The 7769-nt window shown below is 27.6% G+C and overlaps 1 pseudogene; it reads left to right on the top strand.

Annotated features, from left to right (window-relative positions):
- The first annotated feature begins 764 nt into the window (after positions 1–764).
- Positions 765–1947, top strand: LOC126306411 (NADH-ubiquinone oxidoreductase chain 5-like; annotated as a pseudogene).
- Positions 1948–7769: the final 5822 nt, after the last annotated feature.

The raw sequence follows: 7769 nt of genomic DNA, 5'->3' as shown, positions 1-7769 counted from the left end.
ATTTCTTTTAAGATCATCAAATATGGCTGCTCCTCCTTCTTTAAATTTGGTAGGTGAAATTAGATTATTAAATAGAATTATATCTTGATCTTCTTTTAGATTCTTTGCTTTGATTTTTTTATCTTTTTTTAGAGCTGTTTATACTTTGTATATATATTCTTATTCTCAGCATGGGAATTATTATTCTGGTGTTTATACTTGTTCTCTTGGTTATTTTCGTGAATATCATCTTTTACTTTTACATTGATTGCCTTTAAATATTCTCTGTTTAAAGGGTGAATATTTCTTTGTTTAGTTTGCTTAAGTATTTTAATTAAAAATATTGTTTTGTGGAATCAATGATATGAAGTTTTTCATCTTAGGCCGTGAATTTATTTTCTATTTGTTCTTTGAGTTTTTTTTCTTTGTTTATTTCGAGAACTATAATTTTTATTTTAGGTATTTATTATTTAATAATTGATTATAGAGTTTTTGTTGAGTGAGAGCTTTTCAATTTAAATGGTTCTATAGCTGTTATAACTTTAATTTTGGATTGAATATCTCTTATTTTTATATCTTTTGTTATATATATTTCTTCTTTGGTTATTTATTATAGAGAGGATTATATATCTGGTGAAAAGAATATAAATCGTTTTATTATTATTGTTTTAATATTTATTCTTTCTATAGGTTTTTTAATTATTAGTCCTAATTTAATTAGAATTTTATTAGGTTGAGATGGTTTAGGTTTAGTTTCTTATTGTTTAGTTATTTATTATCAAAATGTAAAATCTTACAGTGCTGGTATATTAACTGCACTTTCTAATCGTATTGGTGATGTTGCTATTTTAATTTCTATTGCATGCATGTTAAATTTTGGTGGTTGAAATTATATTTATTATTATGATTTTATTTCTAATTCTTTTGAAATAAAGCTCATTACTATATTCATTGTTTTAGCAGCTATAACTAAGAGAGCTCAGATTCCTTTCTCTTCATGACTTCCTGCTGCTATAGCAGCTCCTACTCCTGTTTCTGCTTTAGTTCATTCTTCTACTCTTGTTACTGCTGGTGTTTATTTATTAATTCGTTTTAGACCAATATTGGATACTTATAATTGTGGTTGATTTTTACTTTTAATTGGTTGTATAACTTTATTTATGGCTGGATTGGGCGCTAATTTTGAGTTTGATTTAAAGAAGATTATTGCTCTTTCTACTTTAAGACAACTTGGTTTAATAATAAGAATTTTGGCTATAGGTTATCCAAAGCTTGCATTTTTTCATTTATTGGCTCATGCTTTATTTAAGGCATTATTATTTATATGTGCAGGTTCAATAATTCATAATTTGAAGGATTCTCAGGATATTCGTTTTATAGGATCAATTGTTAATTTCATACCTTTAACTTCAGCTTGTTTCAATGTTTCTAGTTTATCTTTGTGTGGAATACCTTTTTTAGCGGGATTTTATTCAAAGGATTTAATTCTTGAGATGGTTTGTTTAAGATGAATTAATTGTTTAATTTTTTTTCTTTATTTTTTTTCTACTGGTTTAACTGCTTCTTATTCTTTTCGTTTGTTTTATTATTCAATATCTGGTGATAATAATTTTTATTCTAGGTTTTCTTTTGATGATAAGGGTTATTATATTTCATTTGGAATAATTGGTCTATTGTTTGTTGCTGTTTTTGGTGGTAGTCTTTTATCTTGATTAATTTTTCCTATTCCTCATGTGATTGCTTTACCTTATTATTTAAAGTTTTTAACAATTACAGTTGTTATTTTAGGTGCTTATTTAGGTTATCTTATTTCTAATTTTGATTTTTCTCATAATTTATTTTCTTTAAGTATACTTTCTTTTGTTAGATTTGCTGGTTCTATATGATTTATACCTTTTCTTTCAACTAAGTTTATTAGATATATTCCTTTAAAAATAGGTTATTATTCATCTAAGTCATTTGATTATGGTTGAGGTGAATTACTTGGTGGTCAAGGTTTATATAGATTATTTATTTATTTAATTGGTTATATTCAAGGTTGATATGATTCTAATTTCAAGATTTATCTTTTAACTTTTATTTTTTGAATATTTATTTTGGTAATATTGTTTTTCGTTTACTTAAATAGCTTATAATTAGAGCGTGACACTGAAGATGTTAAGGAAGTATTTTTACTTTTAAGTATTTATAAATATAGATATATTATTTTTACAGTGAAAATGTAATGTTTTATTTAAACTATATAAATTTTAGAAATGTTAACGGAGTTTAACCGCTAATATAAAAAGTTAGCAGCTTTCATATTGGCTTTACATTTCCTTAATTGGAACTATTATAGTTCAATTATATTATTAACAGTAATACGCCTCTTTTTGGCTTCAATTAATAAGAATAAGGGTAGTACATACCAATCTTCCAGGTCGAAACTGACTGCAATATTTCGCTTCTTATTCTATTTAAGGTTGATTGATAATATCAATACATTTTGAATGCAACCCAAATGTTATATTTAACTACAACCCTTTATTCTGCTCATTGTAATGCTCCTTGGTTTCATTCATGGTATAGTCCTCCTAATAGAACTAGAATAAAAAATATTGTTGATACTGTTCAGATTATAATGTCTGAAGTTTTAAAAATAATTACAATTGGTAGAATTAGTGCAATTTCTACATCAAAAATTAAAAAGATTACTGCGATTAGGAAGAATCGTATTGAGAATGGTATTCGTGCTGATCTTTTTGGATCAAACCCACATTCAAATGGTGATCTTTTTTCTCGATCATTAATTAATTTTTTTGATAGTGTTGTTGCCAGGATTATAACAATTATTGGAATAATAAATCTAATGAAAACTCTTGTTGATAGAATTAGAATTGTTTTTCTTGATTTATATCAAGCTTTCTGATTGGAAGTCAAATGTACTATTTATACTAGAAAAACAATTATCTACCTCATCAATAAATAGAGATATATAAGAATAATCATACTACGTCTACGAAGTGTCAGTATCATGCTGCTGCTTCAAATCCAAAGTGATGTCTTGGTGAAAATTGATTTATTGAGTGTCGAAGTAGACATGTTGATAAAAAGATTGTTCCAATAATTACGTGTAAACCATGGAATCCTGTTGCAACAAAGCATGTTGATCCATAAACTGCATCTGCAATGGTAAAACGTGCTTCTCAATATTCATATGCTTGAAGTATTGTAAAGTATAGTCCTAATAACACTGTGAAGAATAATCCTTGTAGTGCTTGAGTATGATTAGATTCCATTAAACTATGATGTGCTCATGTTACTGTTACTCCTGATGCTAAAAGAATAGCTGTATTAAGTAATGGAATTTGTATAGGGTTAAAGGGTTGAATTCCTATTGGATATAAATAATTATATTAATTATAATATTTTATATTTAAATTAATAATTTTATTTATTATATCCAATTATAATAATATTAAATATTAAATTACATATTATTATATATATTATATTATAATAACCTATTTTAAGCTAAAAACATAAGTAGCTATAATCCTAGGTAACTAATTGCATTAAAATAATCAATTGATAATGGTAAGATGAACTTATAATACTTTAATTTCAATTAAATGTAATATATTAATATAAATTATTTATTATATATATATATAAAAGAAATAAAATGAGCAGGATAAATTAATCCTAATTAAACAAAATAATACATAAAAGAATATCAAAAAAAAACTTTTGATTTATATATTAAATAAATGAAGTGCCTGATTAAAGGGTTACCTTGATAGGGTAAATAAAGTAAATAAAATTACCTTAATTAAAATTACATAAGATAGAATTAAACTACCTCCTTTAGTATCAAAAACTAACGTGCATCATACACCTTAATGTAAAAAGGTAAGCTAAACAAGCTAATGGGTTCATACCCCATTTATAGAGGTATCAATCCTCTCCTTTTTAATGACCAACAACTCTACAAAACTTCTCTTCCTATCAACATTAATGATAGGAACGATCCTGTCCATTTCATCAAATTCCTGATTTGGGGTTTGAATAGGACTTGAGATCAACTTACTTTCATTTATTCCGCTCCTAACAAGAAATAAAACTATAATAATAAATGAATCATCAATTAAATATTTTATTGTCCAAGCAATAGCATCGACAATATTATTATTTTCAATTTTGCTGATTCAAATAAAATATCCCATGGGATGGGAAACAGAATTTATCCCATCAATAATAATTAGATCTAGACTATTATTAAAGATTGGAGCTGCACCTTTCCATTTCTGATTTCCAGAAGTTATAGGAGCATCAAGATGAAATAATTGTTTAACATTAATAACATGACAAAAAATCGCCCCAATAATGGTCTTATCTTATTGTATTCAATTAAGAACTTTTATTTGAACAATTATTATCTTAAGAATTATTATTGGGGCAATAGGAGGTTTAAATCAAACATCCTTACGACAACTTTTAGCATATTCATCAATCAGACATCTAGGTTGAATAATTAGATCATTAACAGTCAGAGACACATCTGAGAACTATACTTCATTATTTACTCACTATTAAGATTAATTATAGTTTTATTATTTAAGCAAATAAATTTATTTTTCATAAATCAAATTTATTCAGCCAGAAATATAATATTCTTATCTTTATTATCTTTAGGTGGACTACCACCATTCCTTGGATTCTTACCAAAATGAATTGTAATACAATCATTAATAGAAAACAATATAACAACTATTATAACTATTATAGTTGTATTAACTACAATTACACTCTACTACTATATACGTATTAGATTCTCAGCTCTAATTATATCATACACAGAAAATTCGTGATCTATAAAGATAAAGTCCCAAAAATCAAGAATCATTCTTCCTATAACAGTAATAATTTCAACAATAGGATTGATTTCAACATCAACCTTAATTTCATTATACTAAGGACTTAAGTTAATCAAACTAATAACCTTCAAAGTTATAATTAAAAGAATAATCTTTTAGGCCTTAGTAAAATTTTACACCTCTAGAATTACAGTCTAGAATCATAATTGAATATAAGACCTAAATATGATAAGAGAGAAAACATCTCATAAGTAGATTTACAGTCTACCACCTAAAATTCAGCCATCTTACCGCAAAAATGATTATTCTCAACAAACCATAAGGACATTGGTACTTTATACTTCATATTTGGAGCATGAGCAGGAATAGCAGGAACATCAATAAGAATACTTATTCGTGCTGAACTTGGCCAACCCGGATCTCTAATTGGGGATGACCAGATTTATAATGTTATTATTACAGCTCACGCATTCGTAATAATTTTCTTTATAGTAATACCTATTATAATTGGTGGATTTGGTAATTGACTTGTTCCACTAATAATTGGTGCAGCAGATATAGCATTTCCACGAATAAATAATATAAGTTTTTGATTACTACCAATTTCACTAACCCTTCTTCTTACATCTTCTATAGTAGATAATGGTGCTGGTACAGGATGAACAGTTTACCCTCCTCTAGCAGGAGCTATTGCACACGGGGGTGCATCTGTAGATCTAGCTATTTTTTCACTGCACTTAGCAGGTGTATCATCTATTCTTGGTGCAGTGAATTTCATTACAACAGCAATTAATATACGATCAGAAAGTATAACTTTAGATCAAACACCTTTATTTGTATGATCTGTAGCTATTACAGCATTACTTCTCCTTCTTTCACTTCCAGTTTTAGCAGGAGCTATTACTATATTATTGACAGATCGAAATTTAAATACATCATTCTTTGACCCTGCAGGAGGGGGTGACCCAATTCTATATCAACATCTATTTTGATTCTTTGGACACCCAGAAGTTTATATTTTAATTCTACCGGGGTTCGGAATTATTTCACATATTGTATGTCAAGAAAGAGGAAAAATTGAATCATTTGGAACATTAGGTATAATTTATGCTATACTATCAATTGGACTAATAGGATTTATTGTATGAGCACATCATATATTTACAGTAGGACTGGATGTTGACACACGAGCATATTTTACATCAGCAACAATAATTATTGCTTTACCTACAGGAATTAAGGTATTTAGATGATTAGCTACATTATATGGAACTAAATTCAAGTTCAATCCACCATTATTATGAGCTCTAGGATTTATTTTCCTATTTACAATTGGTGGATTAACAGGATTAGTATTAGCAAATTCATCACTTGATATTGTATTACATGATACATATTATGTAGTTGCCCACTTTCATTATGTATTATCTATAGGAGCAGTATTTGCAATTATAGGAGGTGTCATTCAATGATATCCACTATTTACAGGATTAACTATAAATAATACATGATTAAAAATCCAATTTACAATTATATTCATTGGAGTAAATTTAACATTCTTTCCTCAACACTTCCTAGGATTAGCAGGAATACCTCGACGATACTCTGACTACCCAGACGCATATACATCATGAAACGTAGTATCAAGAATTGGGTCTACAATTTCTATTGTAGGAATCATTATATTCATTGTAATTATATGAGAAAGAATGATTACAAACCGAGCAATTATATTTAGAGCTAACATAAGAAGATCAACAGAATGACTACAAAATAACCCTCCTGCAGAACATAGTTACTCAGAATTACCATTAATCTCTAGATTCTAATATGGCAGATTAGTGCAGTAGATTTAAGCTCTACAAATAAAGGTTTGACCTTTTATTAGAAAATATTTATTAATGGCAACATGATCAAATTTATCTCTTCAAGATGGAGCTTCACCATTAATGGAGCAATTATCATTCTTTCATGATCATACTATGGTCGTATTATTATTAATTACAGTAATTGTAGGTTATGCCCTAAGTTATATATTATTTATTGCCTATACTAACCGTAATATACTTCATGGACATTTAATTGAAACAATCTGGACAGCTTTACCAGCAATTACATTAATTTTTATTGCCCTTCCATCATTATGACTATTATATTTACTTGATGATTCAGTAGATGCAATAATTACAATTAAAACCATTGGACGACAATGATATTGAAGATATGAATATTCAGACTTCATAGACGTAGAATTTGACACTTATATAACACCAGAACAAGACCTAGAAAATGATGGATTCCGACTACTAGATGTAGATAACCGAACAATCCTACCAATAAATACAGAAGTACGAGTATTAACAAGAGCATCAGATGTTCTACACTCATGAGCAGTTCCTGCATTAGGGGTTAAAATTGATGCAACGCCAGGTCGGTTAAATCAAGGAACATTCACAATAAATCGACCTGGATTATTCTTTGGACAATGCTCAGAAATCTGTGGAGCAAACCACAGATTTATACCAATTGTAATTGAAAGAACTTCAGTAAATTTATATATTAAGTGATTATCTAAGATAATTTAAGGAGTTAGTTAAAATAAATAACATTAGAGTGTCAATCTAAAGTAACTAAAAAAAATTAGTACACCTTGAAATTCATCAGATGACTGAAAGTAAGTAATGGTCTCTTAAACCAAATAATAGTAAATTAACGACTACTTCTGATGGGGAAATTATATCCAAATCCCTCAAATATCCCCTCTTATATGATTCTCACTATTCATTATATTTTCAGCTACATTAATCTTGTTTAATCAAATAAACTTCTTCTCATTTAAACCTAACCTTATTAAAAGAGCAGAAAAAGGAACAATTGAAATAAAAAACTTAAATTGAAAATGATAACAAATCTATTCTCAACATTTGACCCATC

This window comes from Schistocerca gregaria, unplaced genomic scaffold (genome assembly GCF_023897955.1).
Source record: "Schistocerca gregaria isolate iqSchGreg1 unplaced genomic scaffold, iqSchGreg1.2 ptg000333l, whole genome shotgun sequence".
NCBI classification, from domain to species: Eukaryota; Metazoa; Arthropoda; class Insecta; order Orthoptera; family Acrididae; genus Schistocerca; species Schistocerca gregaria.
Note: the sequence above shows the minus strand (reverse complement) of the source record. Positions and strands in the feature narration are given on the sequence as shown.